This window comes from Crotalus tigris, unplaced genomic scaffold, assembly GCF_016545835.1.
Source record: "Crotalus tigris isolate CLP2741 ecotype Arizona unplaced genomic scaffold, ASM1654583v1 scf7180000023718.2468807, whole genome shotgun sequence".
Classification (NCBI taxonomy): Eukaryota; Metazoa; Chordata; class Lepidosauria; order Squamata; family Viperidae; genus Crotalus; species Crotalus tigris.
The window spans coordinates 615,840-636,368 of NW_024100137.1; the positions used below are offsets into that span (position 1 = coordinate 615,840).

At 41.5% G+C, this 20,529-nt stretch overlaps 1 long non-coding RNA gene across 3 annotated transcripts in view; it reads left to right on the plus strand.

Moving 5' to 3' along the window:
* The window catches only part of LOC120297871, a 67,169-nt gene that overhangs the window by 15,247 nt on the left and 31,393 nt on the right, over positions 1-20,529 (plus strand). The gene's annotated exons all lie outside the window — the stretch shown is intronic.

Below are 20,529 nucleotides of genomic sequence, written 5' to 3' on the forward strand. Positions count from 1 at the left end.
CAAGCAGGAAATGTGATTGTGGTTGAAATATTTGTAGGTATATCGACATCATGGCTAGGAATTGGAGGAAAACATGGTAATACTCCACTGGCATTTTATACTTAGCATGTTGTAAAATTATAGCCTTGTGGAATTGGAAGAGATGACAAGGGTCATCTTCTAGTTCAACTGTCTGCAACATGCATGAAAACAAACAAAAGCATACTTGAGAGGAGACTGTCTAGTTTTGACTTAAAAACTTTCTGGGATGGAGAAGCTACAGTTTCAGGTGGATTTTTCCAGTACTGTACAGCTATTGCAATCAGAAAGTTGTTCTTACTTTTGAGAAAAATCTAAGTAGCTACAGCTTGTATCTATTATTTTTAATCTTGGTTTCTATGGCAATGGAATATTAACAATCTTCTTTATGGAATCCTTCAAGATACCTGAAACCTGACAAATCTCCTTTTGAATACAATAATATACCAACTTTGTACTGGAAATTTAAAATTTTAAAATGTAGATTCTTATTTTTTTAGGAATATCTTTTTAATGTTGGATCTGGGTATTTTTTTAAAAAAAATTCTGAATGTAAAATTTATTTCTTCATATTTATTCTGATTTTTCTCTGCAATGAATGTAGACAGTCTGTTTACAATCGGCTTCATGTAGCAGTACAATGGTATACTGTTTGGCTTGTGGTCTCAAAGGAGAATGTTCTAAAAATATTAAAAAGTTCCATTGACTTGTTCTTCTTTAGATCAGGAAAATGTGCTGTAAATATTAACTGGTGGAAAAACTTTCTTCTAAGAAAAACAACTCAGAACTATATTTGAGTTGTGTCATGTTGATAGAAGAGAAGGAACTAGTATGTTTCCAGATTCAGTATCATTGTATTCATTGGAAAGAGAATGTAAAAAAAAAGCAGTCAGATTATAACCTTTAAATAAGTAAACCACAAACATAAAGCATGCTTTAGGAGAACAGGAAAAAGGAGAAAGCAAGATAGTAACTTTGACTGATGTTTGACTGTCTCTGGAAAACCCTGCTTGTTATCTGCTACTCCCACACAATAGAGCTGTCACTCCTTAAAGAGGAAGTACCGTATAAACTTTTGATTATTACTCCATGACTTTAAAGATTCCGTGCTCTTTATATTAACTGAAAGTAACATCTACAAGTTCGCTCCCCTGTGGCTTCTTGGCATTAAGTAATAACCAACAAGAAGTAAATTTGCCCTTTATATGATATGCCCATGCATATTTTAGTTGTCACATTCAAATTATCCTGACCACACCCTGACCATTATGAATTCTGAAAGTCTTGAATATCCCATCATTATCATGACCACAGCCCTTACATTATCATTGTGTTTATAAGCTGATTTTCCATGACAAATTGTGCTCAAAATTGATACTTAATAAAACACAAATAATAATGTTCAACCAAATTGAAGTAATAATGTTTATCAAGTGAGTAGTGAGTCCTATAAACATGCATAATAAATATATTCCAAACTGTAGCAAAATTGCAACTTAAGAAAAAAAACTAAATAGTTTTAGTTTCCATCATAATTTTCAGTAAGATTCCATTCTATTAGCTCCAGGCACCTTGCTAAAAGGCTACGTATATATAAGTGAACTTCTGTTGGTAAGAGTACCACAAAGATCATTTACTTTAAATATCTAGATGTAGAAAGAAGAGTCAGTCAATCATGCAATCTTTTTGTTCTGAAGGACTGTAACAACTATTCTGTCCAACTTTTCTAAAGTTTGGGATTTTCTACCTGTTAACTATATAATGATGCAAAAACTATTTGCATCAAAAATCACTGAGGCTCAGCTAGAGCCATATTCTAGTTTTCTCACACTCACAAGTATGGAATCTACATTTCAGAAATGCCTCTTTTAAACTCCTAGATCAGCATCCAAATACAGTAATTCTTCTCTTGGTAGCTGGATTGCTGAAGGTTGTGCTGCACCGGTCCCCCTCCCCCCCCACATCCATGTACAGCAAGAGTCTACAGGTGTTTATTTCAAGCCCCCAAACAGGTTCTCAGCATACCAAGAATCACTGGGTAACTGAGTCCAATAGGCACACACAAAGTCCAGGAAAGCACTTCAGGATACATGGCATGAGCACACAAGGCACAGAACTGGGCACATTGCTCCAGCAACGCTCAAGTTTCAGGGTGGGATTAAGTAGGCAACAGTTGTGCAGCCCTTAATGAGAAACAAGGTTGCCTCCACACGAGTAGTCTAGCTGACCAGTGTTATGCCTGTCTCCGCTCTGCTCTACTTGTGCTTGGATCAGAAGGAGGAGGTATGGACTCCATCCTCATTGCTAATGGGCATCAGCTGCTCCTGGTCCTCCCTGGAACCTCCTGGCCAACTTGTTGCAGTTTGCCTTACTCAGCCTGTTGCTCTCTCAGGCTAGCACTCTCCAAGTCCCAATCCTGATCAACATTTGGCTCTGTGCTTTCCTCTGCTGACTTAAACTTGCTCTCCTCCTCTGAACCAACATCTGTCCAAGGGCAGATCCATGACAAATTTGGCAAACTTTAATGATCTAAGCCAGGGGTCTTCAAACTTGGCCCTTTTATGACTTGGATGCTTGGCTGAGGAATTCTGGGAGCTGAAGTCCACAAGTCATAAAAGGACCAAGTTTGAAGACCCCTGATTTAAGCTTAGCTATGGGACTGGCTATAATGACAATTTTCAGTTGTGTTACATGAAGCAAGCAGTTATCCTATGATCTTTTATCAGAGCATTGCCTACCGATGGCATATGACTGGGTTAAAGAGACTCTTTGAGTTTATCCACACTGTCTGGTTGACCCTTCACCAGAAACAGACAACATCAGTCTCTATTAATTTCTCAGTCACTATCCGAGTAACCTCAAGGTGTGTTTTTCTGCTCCACTTCCAAAGTACACTTTTTCATCCTATGTTACCTTAAGTGCTCCTGTCAGTTTCAGAAAGTACGACTCAGTATATTGTATGACAATCCTAGAAATTTTTTGGCTACTTCACAAGGGCAGCAATTCCTAGTAAACTCTCAAATACAAGTGTTGAAATGGAATGAATGAAAACTATTGACATGTTTGTTTTAAAAATCTGTTTTCTGACAGTTGCTGCTTTGTTACCTAATAAGAAAGATGCTAAATTAGCATGTGCAAGAGCTGTTAACAATTATATGGGGAATTTGCTGAGTCTTCTGAATATCCTGGTCTATTTTTTTTTGTTACATCTTGTGCTATTATCTTATCAATGACCCCATGACCTCAGACTTGTCTTGCTTTTTTGTACTTCTTTGTCCTTGAGACATAGCTGCAGTTGGAATTTGTAGACACTATATATAATCTGTAACCAACTCAAAATCAAGGAAAATATATGCAGAAACTAGAGCTGTATCTCTGCCTTCTGTTTAAGAACTTATTTATGTAAAACAATTTTATTTGTAGCAGCAAGATAGATATTTATTTATCTTATTTATCTAAAAATAAGATTTTTTTTGCCAAATTGGAAGTCCAAGATTTATTTTATTCAATCCTCCTCCTCAATTGAAACTTTTTGCCTTCCCCTGGTGTTCCTCATGTTGCACTGAAGAACTGAGTTTGTAACCCTAACTAAGGATTGGCAAAACTTTATCTGTGGTAACTACACCCATGCTATTCTTGGTTTTGAAATTAAGCAGGCTAAAAGCTTTGCAAATAAGGAGCACATATGCAATAAAGACAGAGTTCACATGAAATAGCCAGCCCATAGTTAAACAGAATCACTGATTCTAATGCAATCAGGCAAAAAAAAAAAAAAAAAAAAAAAAGCCTTGCCTTTGTTTTTCTTTTAAGATAGCCTAGCAACCTCTCTGTCCCTGGTAAGAATTAAAATAAGGTGGGCATCTCTCTCTCTCTCTCACTCTCTCTCTCTGTGGATATGACAATGCTTTTATGTGTGTATAATGAATGGAAAGGAAGTATGAAATTTGTATGGTAAGCGTTGCATTGATGAAGGTCAGAGGATAGCAAGGGCTGATATTTGGATATGGTCTACTGAAATGGTAGTAATTTTGTCTTCCTGAATCCTTGGTCTGTTTTGAAAGCCCTGAAAGTCAGAGACAGCAGGCACATTGAGGGAAGATGTGAAAATGAGTGCTTTGCCAGCCTCTGTCTGGATGTTGCCATGATTATAATGGTAATGTGGTTTCTCCTGAGTCTTTCTCCTATCTGAATGTAAGGAACTAAAGCCTCTTGATATTTATGGGATTTTACTAGATTAGTTAGAAACTTTTAAAGCAAAGAGGCAGTTAATCCAGTAGCGGGGGTGTGTTAAAAGTGCCACCTCAGATAAAACATTTTAGGAGTTGAGTAAGTATGAATAAGATCCTTGAGTAAGAAATGGTTTCTTATGTGAATTTGGGAATGAGGCCAAGAGTATGTCTAGGTTTTAGGGAAATTTATTAGTTGAGGTCAACTGTATTTCTAGGACTCGGAAGTTAGGATGGCAAAGAATTTGGCAGCTGAGTCAGTCGCTTCCTCAGTCCAGTTTTCCTTTTAGTTGAGAGCTCTCTCTCTCTCTCTCCCTCTCTCTCTCTCTCTCTCTCTCTCACACACACACACACACATACACACACACATTTTAAAAGTGCTCCTGTGATGCCATTTTCAATTTTGAATGTTGAGCTTTTTAAATTGCAGCACATGGGTAATAATTCCCCATCCTGAATGTAGGAGCCAAGCTTATTGTTCTCCTGAGAAGCTACCATATGTTAATGGCACCCCAACCCCCTTTTAGAAGTGCCTCTCTTTTCTCTTACTGCAAGAAATTGCATCTAAACAAATATACTATTGGCCAGCTCATTTAACTCAAAACACAACATTTGCTTATTCTTTTTATTTTATTTTGAGTCAGGCCATGGTTTCTTTAACAGAAACAAAAGATTAGCTACTTCTCTGAATTGGTATTCAGTTTTGCATTAAATTTCTGACTCTAGTTGCCCTGTTTATTCGCTCTAAAATGAGTCTAAGGCTTTTTGTTAAACAACAATAAGCAAATTTATATACAATAAGTATATTATGCAAACTATTCTCAGTCTTTGCTGCGCTTTTCCTAATGCATATTTTTAGCTAACTCTGGCTTCCATTCTGAGTTTTCCTTGCACAAAAAAATATTTGCTTGACCTTCTTCTATTTCTCAGTTTGGATCACATTTTATATCCACATTATAAATCCTGTTTTTTTCTAACTCCTTCCATTTTACCCTTTAATCACATGGAAAGTTTAATGGGTTTTTCTATGAGGGTTGCTAAAATCCAGGAAGTCACAAATGTTAAGGTGGCAAGGGAAGCTTTTAAAATCTCCCCTTTTAATTTGTATACAAAAAGAGCAAAGAAGTAGAAGTCATTATCGCTTTGGCTTTTCAGTAATTTAAATCAGCCTGGCGCCACTGTACTATTTTTCATTTCCAAACAGTCAATTTTTTGCCTGAGATTACCATTATTTCTCACTATAATTCTCTTTCTTTCTGTTTATTCATGTTTCTGTGATTTTTCAAGATAATAAAAAAACTGTAAAAGTCATCCTGAAGAATATGTGAGTTAAAGACTTTAGGATTAACTTTAATAAATTATCATTAATCAGAACACTTCCTGCACATTATCTCAAATGTTTCAAATTTCACCTGTTGATATCTCTCTTCATGCTATAGTTTTCCTTTCAAATATTTGAAATACTTGCTCCCTACTGGGTTTAATCTGTTCACCTGCCTCTTTCTCTATATTTTCTGCCACATAAAACATGCTGTTCTATAAGGAGAAGTCTCATCTTCACTCATGTTTTCATAAGCAAAATCTTTCTCTTCAGATTAATTTACTGGAACTGCCTTGGTCATTGACCAAAATTTGGCACATCTGGTTGCTGGTTTGTTAGCTTTTATAACAAAAAGTGTTCTATACTCTTCTCTTTTGCATCTCCATTTGCCAGTTATGCACTTTCTGAGAACTTTAATTGTACGTGCTCCATCTCCACTCATGGTCCCCAGGCCTACTGACAAAAAACCATGACTTTTAGAAAAGCAACAGGATGGGGGCCAATTGTAACTTGGGGGGAGCAATGATGTTCCATAGAGAAGGGGCCACCAGCAAGAAGGGCCTTTTTTGCGACTCCACCAGATATACATCTCTAATAGAGAAAACCTGCAACATAACTTGTGAGGAGGTGCCTCATGTTGTTACACATTGATTGGCAGTTCTACCACCCATTCACAGGACATGCTACTTCCAACTCCACTAGCATATAAATAAATAAAGGTTCATTGAAGCTTTCTTGATGATGCACTGAATTAAGTACGGGGGATGGGGGAAATCTTTAAACTGTACATGGTTTTTTAAATCTTATACTGAATTCTCAAATATTTCCAATACTCTTTATTTGGACACAGGTCCCTGTTTTGTTCACAATTTTTTGCTCTAGCATGTTTCAAATCTATTTCATTAAAGTAATGGTTTGTTTAGAATTAAGTGGCAGACAGAACAAACAGAGAACAGAGAACAAACTCCACAATTTATTCATTTCAGTTTAAAGAAGCTGTAGAGATTTAAGGCTTTAGTTCAAAAGGGTGAGCACAAATAAACTATTATGATTTTTAATAAATTAAACAGCATTTGCAAGGCCATGTTTTCTTCTGAGGATGAATTAATATTTGTGTTCAGATCCTTGTGGTGCCTAACTAGCACAGTGAAAACAAACATGGTTTCGAAATCAGAGGATCTATATTTCAGGCTCAGCTGTCTCTTTCCAAATGCCTTTACAATTTTGGCTTATGTGAGGAAAGTATTTTACTTCCTCCTCTCCCCACTCCCTGCAAGTCATGGTTATCTTGAAAATCAAATTACAAAAACAAAATATTTTAGTCAGTCTTTAGATCTATTGTAATATTATCAACAGAACTGAATTGCACATAAAGTTAAAGATCTGTCCCTTTTAAATGGGCATAATTGTATGTAATTGTTCTTAATTATCTGGCAGGCTGAGGGTGAAGAGGTGATGTCTACAGAATAAACTGTGCTCATCTGAAGCAGAGAGATACTATTATTTTAGTCCTGGGAGACACATTCTAGAGCACTGGGTGGGTGCGCACTCCACATGATGAAACCGGACTGCGGGCCGGCAGTTTGACACCTGTGTTCTAGAGGCAAGAGCAGAACATAGATTTTAATAAATAGAGTTGATATGATTATTCTCTATATATTTAATTATAATCTATCACATTGAACATTGCATATTTATATATTAGTACCAACTTTTAGAAAGACTCTGGAGGCTACATCCGAAGTTGTAGGAGTGACCTCCAAATATTTTGAATTCTATGTACAATAAATCCCAACTATCAGTGATACTATCTAGGCCACAGGCCAGCAACCCGCAGCTCTGGAGCCGCATGCGGCTCTTTGAGCCATCTCCTGTGGCTCCAGAGCCTCCTCCGCCATTTGCAGAGAGAGACAGAGAGAGGCACTTGCGCTTCCCCTCTCTGTGTCTCTCGCTCTCTCATGCGGACTTGCCCCCTCGCAGGGCTCCTGATTGGCCCTGCGCCCGGGTGTCGGCCCCCTGGGAGAAGGGCGGCCAGGAAGTCCCTTTCCCTGGTTGGCCCCATCCAAGGCTCATGTGGCTGGGGAGCCGTGCGGGGAAGCTCTGGGATCCCCGCTAGGAGCAGCCCACCAGAGCCTCCGCTGAGTGGGCCAGCCCTCCCGCAAGCCGCAGCCCCAAGGAAGACCAGTCCCTGCGATGCTCTGCCAATGTAACCATTGGCCAAGAAGCAGCAGAGCTAGATATGGACGGTCAGTGACGGGGGGGAGGGATGGAGCTCCGAATCCGCAGAGCGCCGCTGCGAAGCAGCCGTGGGACAGGTGGCGTGCCCCCCGGCTTACTTGTACCAGGTGGCAGTCCCGGTGGGGGCATCGCTTTCTGGGCCATCCCCGAGCCAGCCATGTGTTTCTCTGGGCCGAGCGGCAGTGTCAGCTGGGGCGGCGGCTGGCAGGGACATTGCTTCCCAGGCCGCCAAGCCAGCCACGTGTTTCCTTGGGCCGGGCAGCAGTCTCATCTCGGGTGGCAGAGGCATCGTTTTGCGGGCCGCCGAGCCGGCCATGTGTTTCCCGGGTTGGGTGGCAGTGTCGGTGGCTGGCAGGGACATGCTTCCCAGGCCACCGAGCCAGCCACGTGTTTCCCTGGGCTGGGTGGCAGTCTCAGCTTGGGCGGCAGAGGCATCGTTTTGTGGGCTGCTGAGCCGGCCGTGTGTTTCCCGGGCCAGGCTGCAGTTTCGGCGGCTGGTGGGGACATTGCTTCCCGGGCCGCCGAGCCAGCCACGTGTTTCCCTGGGCCAGGCGGCAGTCTCGGCTCGGGCGGCGGAGGCATCGCTTTGCGGGCTGAATTTTCTGCCTCCTGGGGGAAGTTGCGCCTCGTGGCCCAATTATTATGGGCGTCATTGTGTGTCTAATCACCAAACGCCTTTGAAGCGCAGGCCAGGAGAAATCTCATCCATCCCGCCACCGAACTGAGTTGGGACCAAGGGAAAGGAGGAGAAAAAAGGAAAGTAGGCAGCGCTTTGCTAGAATGGAAGGGTCGGAGGCTTTGGAGCAGGAGCATCGACGGGGGGGGAAGAGAGGCTCTGCTTTTCAGGGGCGCTGCCTTGCAAGCAGCCCAAATCTCGGCGTTCAGCTGCCCCACGTGTGAAGGCTGCTGCGGTGCTTGGCTAGTTTTCTGTTGCGGTGCGAATTCAGCCGTGTCGGCTTCGTGGATGCCAGCACCGGGAAGCTGGACTCGATTCCCCTGGAGCTGTTGTGGGGCGCAGCCAAGAGTGAGCCCTGCAGCCACCTCTCCTGTCCCGCCCTGCCAGCAACACCCACACCAAGCCTTCACTGCAAAGCTGTCATAAAGGGGCGCCCGCAGAGGAGAGAATACTGTACTCATTTGGGCTTACAGGTGGCCAATGAGAACTCAGAAAATTTCGCTCCCTTTCCCCCCTCCCTCTCTCCTTCTTCAGCAAAAGGGTATATTAGCTTGTCCATTTTTTCCCTAGTTTTTTTTTAAATACAAGTTTGGGTATGTCCTGTCAAAAAAAACCCCAAGCAAACCCAAAACAATTTTTTTAAAACTCCCCCAAACAATAGAAAAGCAACTGAAAACCTCAATGAAACCCATGCTGAAATTTGTACATCACAAAACCACAGCAGATGTACAGATGCAATAATATACAATTCATGATTTATAATAAAACATTATTTTCAATAAATAGGTTCTTGTTACTTTTTTGTCAATTTCTCAGTGCATATCTGACACAATTAGCTTCTCTCCTGCTTTGACTCTCTGGTCTTCAAAACATTTCAGGTTTTGAATGTGTGTGTCTATCTCTCTCTGTGTGTGTATGGGAGTATACATCTTCATGGTGTTTGCTCTTTTGTAATTTTTTTTTTCTCTTTACATTTTTGAAAAGTATTTACAATTGCTGTTTTTTTGCAGATAGAAAAGGCCCGTTTCCCTCAGCCCTCCCTCCCTCCTTGCTTCCAATGGAGAAGACTTGCGAGCTTCTCCAGGTCAGATCCATCCAGCACTAAGGGGGCAGAGAGAGACAGTAACAGAGGAGCTCGGGGGTCGCTCGGGGGTTGCTCGGGGGTTTTGCGGCTCCCAGTGTTTTGTTTTCAGTGGGAAACAGGTCCAAGTGGCTCTTTGAGTGTTTTGGGTTGCCTACCCCTGATCTAGGCATTAAGAAACATGTAAACATCCAGAGGGCATCACTTTACCTACTGACGTATAAAGCTGTCATGTGTACTTATAAGGCTCTTGCTACCAAGTTTTAATACTATTGGCTCTATTTCAGAATTAGAGCATAAATAATAATTTACATACAGAAGAACCAAACCACATAAAGAATGTATTACACAAGCAAGAAATTAAGCACCAAGAAAAGCTTGTAGGAAATATTTGTACATTTTGAGCAAGGGAATATGCCACAAACCTCAAAAGAAGACAACACACATATAATTATCTGTTTCTCATATGCTCACTAACACAGCACATCTAACTACATACACACACCATACACATGCAGGCAAAGAAACATCTCTCTTCCTCTATAAACATCAAATGGTACAGAAAAATAATGCAAAATGCAATTGTACATTTCCAGAGTAATTTAGCTGAATACTTTTGCAAATTGTACTGGACTAGATAAAGCATAACTGATGAGACCCATGCTTTGGTACATAGACATGCTGCATGATGGGACTCATGCATTGTCTACCCTGCCATGGCATAAATGCTAGTCTAAGCTTGGATCCATTACCAACTTATTCCTTGTCTTCTAAAATTAAGCAGATTTGCATTATTATTAATTTTTTTTGCTACATGGACAGCCAGGTGGGTAAAATAGAGACACAATTCAATTACCTTTGGTATTAATTTCTTGGAAACATTACTAATCACTAATGCAAAAGTCATAAATACTTTTAACATTGAGATCAAATTAACAGGTGAGCATTCTCCTAGCTTTCTAAGTTCAACCAACTTTGGGAATAACATGTACATTCTGATATTGGAAAACTTCTAGGAAGACTTTCTTAGAAGATATACAAGATGGCCCCTGTAAGATGTGTATGTATGTGTATGTATGTATGTATATCTTACCCTCTCTGGTTTCTGCTGACAGGAGCAAGGAGGAACCTGTGGTTCAAAAGGTTAATACAGCTGCCTAATATGCAAGCTGCCCAGGTTCGAATCCCGGCGGGGTATGACTAGCATACATATAAATTCAAAATTTTGTGGCTGACAAAGAGTTAGTGGGAGACTAGTATAGCTCCTCGAAGCTCCTTGAAGCACTTTTTGCTCCTCGAAGCACGAAGCTGAAAACACCAGCCTGAAGATGATGAATGGGACTTCGTCGAAACGTTGCCAAGACACTTCCAATTTTACGCGGGAGAAAACCCGAATAACCAAAGACCTACATACAAACATCCGCGAAAACCTCAGAAAACATATATGTATGTATGTATGTATGTATGTGTATGTATGTATGTATGTGTATGTATATATGTGTGTGTGTGTGTGTGTGTGTGTGTGTGTGTGTGTGTGTGTAGGTCTTTGGTTATTCGGGTTTTCTCCCACGTAAAATTGGAAGTGTCTTGGCGACGTTTTCGACGAAGTCTCATTCGTCATCTTCAGGCTGGTGCTTTCGGCTTCGTGCTTCTAGGAGCAATGTGTGATTGTAGCTGTTTCCTCCTTTTAACTGCCAGTGGGGGTATGAACTGATTGGTTAGGAGCTTGGCTGTGCTCTGATTGGCTGGGGGGTTGGCTGTGCAGTTCACCATTTTAAACCCCCCTGCAACTCAGACTAACCTGAGCACAACAAAGCCCCCACCCAAACAGAACACTCCCCCAGCCAATCAGAGTACAGCCAACCCCCAGCCAATCAGAGCACAGCCAACCCCCCAGCCAATCAGAGCACAGCCAAGCTCCTAACCAATCAGAACACACCTCCATCCAATCAGAACACAGCCAAGCTCTCATCCAATCAGTTCATACCCCCACTGGCAGTTAAAAGGAGGAAACAGCTACAATCACACATTGCTCCTCGAAGCACGAAGCCGAAAGCACCAGCCTGAAGATGACGAATGAGACTTCGTCGAAACATCGCCAAGACACTTCCAATTTTACGTGGGAGAAAACCCGAATAAGCAAAGACCTACATACAAACACCCGCGATATACATATGTGTGTGTGTGTGTGTGTGTGTGTGTGTGTGTGTGTGTATGTTAACAATTACACTAAAAATATGATCCCTGGGTATATCCATATTTAAAACCAAACAAATAAATGTGAGCACTAGGGAGTGCTAAAAAATTTAATAAAATTTAGTAAAATGTCAATAAAATTACAATAAAACCAATAAAACGCCTAGCTTTCGTCAGCAACTGCTGACATCATCAGGGCTCAAAATGCCAGTCAGTGGGAGAGTCCTCTTTATAGATTGGCCAGAGTCTGCACCCGGCTCCTAGATCTTGTCATTAGGCCTGCTGGAATAGGCTGTTTCCCGGTTGCCGGTTTCTCATTAGCAATAATTGCTTTCTTGCATTTCTTGCTTGTGTAACTGTCATCGGATGTTTTCTCTTTGCCAAATTCGGGGTTTGATGGAACGTCCCCCCTCTCTTTTTTTGCTTTATTGCCACACCCATTTTGTTTAGTTACACCCTCCATCCTCCCCTTTCCCCACTCCGTTCTGATTGCCCCGTTGCAACGCACTGTCTCTTATTTTCTTTGTGTTTTCCCCAATCATGGTCTCTGCAGATGTTATTCAAGTTAATTGCTATCACACCCCTTGTTTCCTCCTTGCTCCTTGCTTGCACGGTGCCACCTTGAGGGCTCTTCCGTGTTGCCTGTTGATACGGGCAGATCGGCATTGCAAGGTGGGGTGCGTGGGTCGTATTCCCCAAACATGCTAATGAGGCTGTTTCTCCCCTTTTTGAGTACGATCTGGTAGTTGTTGCTCCCAGGCGTCTCCTTTCTTTATCTCCGATCTTTATACATTCCATCCTAGTTTTAACCAACTCGCCCTGGATGTTCTCTGTACGGCAATCAGGAGCATCAGTCTTCACCACTCTCTCCCCTCTACTCTCAGTGTTCCTCCCATGTGCATCCTCATCGGGGTCACTCCACACCTCCCGTTGGCACATTTGGGTTGGTACTGCTGAATGGGGTGGTCGAGTTGTTACAGGCAGTGGGGCTGGAGAATATATATATATGTTTGTGTGTGTGTGTGTGTAGGTATGTAGGTATATAGGTATATATAGGTATATATGTATATGTATAAATGAAACCTGAAGATTTAATTATTGTGGAGAAAGTTCTGCTTTCCATTTTTCCTTCCTCTCTTTAGAGCTTTAATCTTCTCATAAATTTTGTGCGTATGAGAAAAGAAAATTACATATACTTAAGAATATAATTTAATTAGAGTAAAACAATCAGTATCTGATCTAATTTTCAGCTACTCCGGTAAAATGCTATAAATACACACACTCCTGTATTAATATGGAAAGGGGCTATGCGCCCAGAAAGTTTCTTGGCAGCTTCTGCTGTCTGGTTAGAAAAGGAAGCAAGCAACAATATTTGAACATTCAGTTCTGAGACTTGAAAAATCTCTGGATTTTATTATGGATTCAACAGGGTTTTCATTATGCATGTGCCCAAGTGGAGAGGGTTATGCAATGGGAATACAGTGCCATTGAACATGTTTGTAATTTTATGCATTGTTAAGTAATTGAAATTAATAGATAATTTCAAATGGTACCCAGAAAACAAATGCCAGGTGGTCGTGTTGAGATTAATTGACAGAAAGAACAATGGTGCAACCTGAATTGAGATCTTAATTTGTTCAATTGTACTAGCAAATTCTGCTTTTGTTCCACCAAGTTTAATGGCAGGTTAGATATTTAAGTAGATGTCAGGTCTTGTGGGCATTGCAACCATGTCTCCAAACAATTCCACTTTTTGCTCCTGTCACCCACATCCCATGTTTAAGAGCCTGTAAGTTGCTGATAGATTAGGTAGTGATTAAAGCATTATATACATTATAATATATAATCCTGCTGCATCAAAAGGCATCAAATTATGGAAATAATAATTTAAAAATATCTGCATTCAATATCAAAATGCACAGCTCCCCAACCTTTCTGGTTTTGTGGACCGGCTGGGTGGGGAAAGGGATGGTTCTGTGCAAGCAGTGGGCATGTGCACACGCAGCTCCATTTGCTTGATCAGCGGACATGTGCGCCCGCCGCTTGCACAAATGGAGTGTGCACTCGTGCTTGCCTGCTGCTTGTGTAAATGGGGATGCGTGCACAGGCAAGCGCTCACCCACTACTTTCATAGCCTGGTTCTAAAGGGCCCAGGGCCAGTAATGGGTTACGCCCTGGGGGTAGGGGACCCCTATCAAAATGGTTTTAGTGGTAATAGTGAGGCTCTCACAAATAGTGAAAGAGTCTGGGTTGGAGGCTGGAGAGCCAGTCTTGACTAGTGGTTAAGGCACTGAGCTAAAAGCAAAAGACCATGAGTTCAAATCTCCTCTTGGCCATGAAAGTCAGTTGTGTGACTTTGGTCCAGTCTCTCTCTCAGCCCAATTCACTTCATAGGATTATTGTTATGGGGAAATAGGAGGAGGAAGATGTGTTGGATATGGTCACTTCCTTGAGTTTTGTAAAAACAATAAAGGCAGGGTATTAATAAAAATACATAAATAGTACTGAAGGGTAAAATGTATAATCTTGTAGCTTTCCCAACCTAATGAGTAATTATGGCTTGGTAAGATGAAAATGGAAAGCGATATCTGGAAGAAGGTTATATAAAAATACCCATTACAACTCTCATTAAACTACTAGCTGATCTTATAGACTGTTTAAAATGGCCAACATTATGCCCAAACTCATATCAGTATAAGGAAAATGCAATTTTATATGCTCCCAGAATTATAGTTGAAAAGAAAATAACACCAGCAATACTGAAATAACAGTGTTACCATCTGCCAGTCACTAAACTGCTCTAATAATATCTCCTCACAAGCTTTACAGAAGGCAGCAATTTAGGGCAATAGTGATTTTGCACTATTTGTGTGTGTGTGTATTTACATATGTGTGTGTGTGTGTGTGTGTGTGTGTGTGTGTGTGTATTATGTCTTTTAAAATACTAAAAATGCGAATCCTGGGCATTATGTTAACAAATAAAAGAAAAAACGAACACCAGGATATAATAAACCACCCTATTTAATATAAACAAGCCTGTGTAAGAAGAGTCACTAAGCTTTCGTCTGGTCAAAAACTGCCGGCATCATCAGAGTTAGAATAGAAGGAGATCGGGAAGGCAGCTCATATAGCCTCCTGCCTCTGCGCCTGGCTCTTTGAGCGTGTCATCGGCCCGTTGATTGTATTAATCCGTATCACGCAGAGTTGTTCCGCATCAGTTTGCCTAGCTGTTCCTTATCGCGAACTGAAATGGCAGCATCGCATATGCAAACACCAGAAAAGCAGCAAGATGACTGTTCACGACAGAATACACACTCCTCACGGGCGGGGCGTGAGAAGAGGAGCAGGGTGCCTAAATTTAAATAGCTGTCAACAAGTGCAACGGAAAGAACACAGCAATTAACTACAAGGGAGAGGGAGCTGAGTAGACCGGTAACACGGTCATTAGCTAAACGCTTGGCATCACAAAGACTATAAGAACATGATTCTCAATCCTGGCTAGAACTCTGACGATGTTAGCAGATGCTGACGAAAGCTAAGTTTTTAATAAATTTTTAGTCTCAGTGATCTGTGTTTTAGTTTTTGAATATGAATATACCTGAGACTCGTATCTTCAAAACCATTATATACATACATACATACATACATACATACATACATATTAGATTGCTAACAAAGAATAAAGGGAGAACAGGAATAGCTATTTTGAGCTTCTTAACTCTCTTCAGCCAGACATACCTTTCTGAGATTCAAATCTGGGCTGTTAGGCAGCTATATTAACCTCTAGGCCACTGGCTCTTTCTCACTTTGTCAGCTGTATCAGGGAGGGAAGAAACAGGGGGGGGGAGATTTACCTTGAGTGTTTTTTGATGCACCCTGTCGACCCAAATATGGGAGAAAGAAATCTTTCTTTTTCTTTTTTCTGAGGTTTTCGCGGGTGTTTGTATGTAGATATTTGGTTATTCGGGTTTTCTCCGCGTAAAATTGGAAGTGTCTTGGTGACGTTTTGACGAAGTCCCATTCATCATCTTCAGGCTGGTGTTTTCGGCTTCGTGCTTCTAGGAGCAATGTGTGATCATAGCTGTTTCTTCCTTTTAACTGCCAGTGGGGGTATGAACTGATTGAATGGGAGCTTGGCTGTGTTCTGATTGGGTGGAGGTGTGTTCTGATTGGTTAGGGGCTTGGCTGTGCTCTGATTGGATGGGAGAGTGTTCTGTTTGGGTGGGGGCTTTGTTGTGCTCAGGTTAGTCTGAGTTGCAGGGGGATGTGAGATAGTGAGCTGCATTGCTGTTGTTTGGCTTCACGTTCGTGGTCCTGCCTCATCTTCATGGTGGGTGTCAGTTTGCTTCATGTATGGATTGGAGGGGTTTAAAGTGGCTAATGATGCAGCTGTGGTCTGGCTTCTGGTTTGTGGTCATGCCTCATCATCGGTGTGGGTTTTGGTTTGTTTTTTGCGTGGATGTGTGGTGGTGACATCCTGTGTGGTTTTCGTGAGTGTGGGTCTGGTGTCATTCTTTGTGTTAGGGACTCGTTTGTCAATAAGGGCGGGTTTCCAAATGGCTGGTAGGCGGGAGCTATCATCTCATCTATTCATGCTGTGTGGGCGTTTTTCTATCTTGATGGCTTCCCTGATTATTCTGTTATTAAAGTGTTCAGTTTTGGCAATAGTTCTGGTCTTTTTAAAGTCTATTTCATGTCCTCTGGCTTTAAAGTGTTGGACCAGGGAAGAAGTTGGTTCCTCTTTTTTGACTGAGTTCTTGTGTTCTTCAGTGCGTGCACTTATTCTTCTGTTGGTTTGTCCGATGTATGTGGTGGGGCAAGCGGTGCATGGGATTTCATATACTCCTTGATTTTCTAACTCAATTTTGTCTTTGGGGTTTCTTAGGATGGTGGATATTTTTCTCTTTGTGCAGAATGCTGTCTTGATGTTGTGTTTGTGGAGGATCTTGCTGATTCTGTCTGTGGTGCCTTTTATTTATGAGAGGAGGGCTTTACCGTTTTCTTGATCTCTCTGTCTTGGATTTTAGTGGCGGTTTCTTTTTGAATTAGGTTGGTAATCTTATTTCTTTGGAATCCGTTGGATGTTAGTACATTAGTGAGAGTGTGTAGTTCGGTTTTTAGGTGTTGTTCGTGAGCTAAGTGTTTTGTTCTGGAGATGAGTGTCTTGGCTACGTAGTTGATCTGTGTTGGGTGGTGGTGTGAGAGTGCGTGCAGATAGCAGTTTGTGTGTGTTTTCTTCTGGTAGATGGTATATCCTAGGGAGCCATTGGATTTCTTGTAGACCAAGACATCCAGGAAGGGAAGTTGCTTATTAGCTTCTGTTTCTATGGTGAACTGTATTTTAGGGTGTAGGCTGTTGAGGTGTGTAAGGAAGTTGTCCAGTTTTTCTTTCCCATGTGGCCAGATTATGAAGGTGTCGTCTACGTATCTGAGCCAGATTTTGGGTTTGTGATCAGATTTTTCTAGAACTTGGGTTTCAAAGTGTTCCATGTAGAGGTTTGCAATGACAGGTGAGAGGGGTGATCGCATGGGTGCTCCTTCTATTTGTTTGTATTTTTGTCCGTTATAGATGAAGTATGTGTTGGATAGGCAGTGGTTGGTCAGATATAAGATGTGTTTGGGGGGTTATATTTCTTTTGGATAGCTGTCAAGGCTTCTTTGATTGGCACTTGGGTGAAGAAGGATATGACATCGAAGCTCATGAGCAGATCACTGGGCTGTAAGTTTTGTTTCTTTATGATCTCTATGAACTGGAATGAGTTTTTTATGTGTGAGGTGATGGATTCTGCATAGGGCTGTAGTTGTTTGGCGAGAAATTTGGCTAGGTTTTGTAGAGGTGAGCCTATGGAGCTGACTGTGGGTCTAAGTGGGGTTCCTTCTTTGTGTATCTTGGGGAGACCATAGAACTTAGGGCATCTGGGTGATTTCTCTCTGGGAATGATTCTTTGCTGGATCTCTTCACTAATGGGGGAGGCTTTTATTTTGGATCTAGTGGTTTTTTCCAGGTAAGTGGTGGGATCTGTGTTTAGGGGTTTGTACGTGTAGTCTTGGAGTAGGTTGGTTAATTTGGTTTGGTAGTCAGATGTGTTCATAACCACCATGGCGTTGCCCTTGTCTGCTGGTAGGATTATTATGCTGGTGTCTTCTTTCAGGTTAAGTCGTGCTGTCTGTTCCTCTTTGGGTAAGTTGCTTTTGGGTGGCTTACTGGTGCAGAGGATGTTGGTGATTTTGAGTCTGATTCTGTTAGCGTCGTCGGGGTTGATTTTGGTCAGGTTGGTTTCAACTCCGCATATAATAGTTTCAGTGGGGGTGTGTTTGGGAGCGACTGCAAAGTTGAATTCTTTGGAAAGAACATTGGTTTCAACTTTAAAAAGACCAGAACTATTGCCAAAACTGAACACTTTAATACAGAATAATCAGAGAAGCCATTGAGATAGAAAAACACCTACACAGCATGAATAAACGAGATGATACCTCCTACCTACCAGCCATTTGGAAACCCGCCCTTATTGACAAACGAGTCCCTAACACAAAGAATGACACCAGACCCACACTCACGAAAACCACACAGGATGTCACCACCACACATCCACGCAAAAAACAAACCAAAACCCACACCAATGATGAGGCATGACCACAAACCAGAAGCCAGACCACAGCTGCATCATTAGCCACTTTAAACCCCTCCAATCCATACATGAAGCAAACTGACACCCACCATGAAGATGAGGCAGGACCACGAACGTGAAGCCAAACAACAGCAATGCAGCTCACTATCTCACATCCCCCTGCAACTCAGACTAACCTGAGCACAACTAAGCCCCCACCCAAACAGAACACTCTCCCAGCCAATCAGAGCACAGCCAACCCTCCATCCAATCAGAGCACAGCCAAGCTCCTAACCAATCAGAACACACCCCCACCCAATCAGAACACAGCCAAGCTCCCACCCAATCAGTTCATACCCCCACTGGCAGTTAAAAGGAAGAAACAGCTACGATCACACATTGTTCCTAGAAGCATGAAGCCGAAAACACCAGCCTGAAGATGATGAATGGGACTTTGTCGAAACGTCGCCAAGGCACTTCCAATTTTACGCGGGAGAAAACCCAAATAACCAAAGACATACACACACACACACACACACACACACACACACACACACACACATAGCTTGTTTATGCTAATCCTAACATTAATCTGCTTCATTTTAACTAGTAAATAATCTGCTGTTAGACTTTAGTAGTTTGAGACATGGAATAGGGATCATTTCTTTTAAAATCTAAACTGAAACTTTCAGATGACGAGACAAGCACCTTGCAGACTGCCAATTTAATTTTAACAATTGCTATTAGCTTCTGGTATTCCTTCCTTCTGCCTAACGAGTTTCTCAGTTGACTGGCAGCTTAAATGCTGTAGGCTGTCACATGCCAGGGCAGCCATGAACCCTGAGAGCTGAGGACAGCTGAAATCCTATATCTTTCAGCAGCTGATACCAAGGCTTAAGCACTTAATTATTCAAAAAACATGGAAACATTTAATATTTTTCATCATCATTAGTTATTTCCTGATGTTTAGTTGCTTCATATATAATCTCCCATATAGTAGCTTTGTATTCTACAGTCTTTCTATTCCACAATTTCCCTCCTGAATAGTTTAGATCAGGGGTTCCCAACCCCAACCTCTGTGGACCAGCACCAGGCCACAGCATGCCAGGAACCTGTCGACGCAAATAAGCAAAGCCCCATCCATGGGATGCAGGCAGCACATGAAACCACACCCCCTCTGGTTCGCAGAAAAACCTCTCTCCATGGAACCGGTCCCTGGTGCCCAAAAACTGGCCTCTGGTTTAGATCATTACTTCCATCTCCACCTCCAGAACACCTGTTTTCCCTGCTGGTTGGGGACGAATAAGATTGACTCAAAATATTTTGTGCTTGAGATGAAGAGCAAGATGGTATCATCTCCCATTCTAATACAAGATGGGATTCGCAGTAATGTTGCCTTCATTGATGGAGGCTTCTTCCATTGCACTTTGAAGGCAATGAACCATTTTAGAAATGTAGGATACGCCATGTGTAGTACTCAGTTCTTTTTTTTTTCCCTGTACATTGCTGTTCCTATCCAGAATCTGCTGTCAGTTGCAATATTCTCACTTTTCCTAATGATAGGGCTAGTCCCTGGTGATTGCAGGGGTGTCTCTTATGATATATTTTTAAAAATTTCAGCTGTTTGGGCCAGGAAAATTAGAAGTAAGGGGAAGCAATTTTGTGTCACATATATTGTGTTCACATTCAAGTATATTTAATGCAAATATATACATTTTCCCAATGTTTGCATTTATTTCCAATTTCTTTGTTATACAGTATAGAATTTCAGATATATATGAAACATTTCCAGTTTCAGAGATCTGAGCTACTAATGCAAACTTGTTTACAAGCCTAGTTTTAAAAAAGCAAGAATATAAGCAAAGCTTCCTAGGATTGTAACGTTGATGCTTTGTATTAAATCCTGAACTTTTTCTGTATTTGTGTGTCATCTTACAATGCATACAAAAGGGATCACAATATGCACATTTCCAAATAATGCAATTACATAAGTAATAAGCATTAGTGAGGCTTGATTTATGTTATTCACTGCAGCAATGAAGGCATTTGACAACTCCCTAAAGTTACAGACAGGATACTTTTGACTTGAATCATTCTTTGAGTTTCTTCAGACAGTTGTGTTCAAACGGATTCCAACCATCTGTTAAATGTTAAGGAGCATCAGT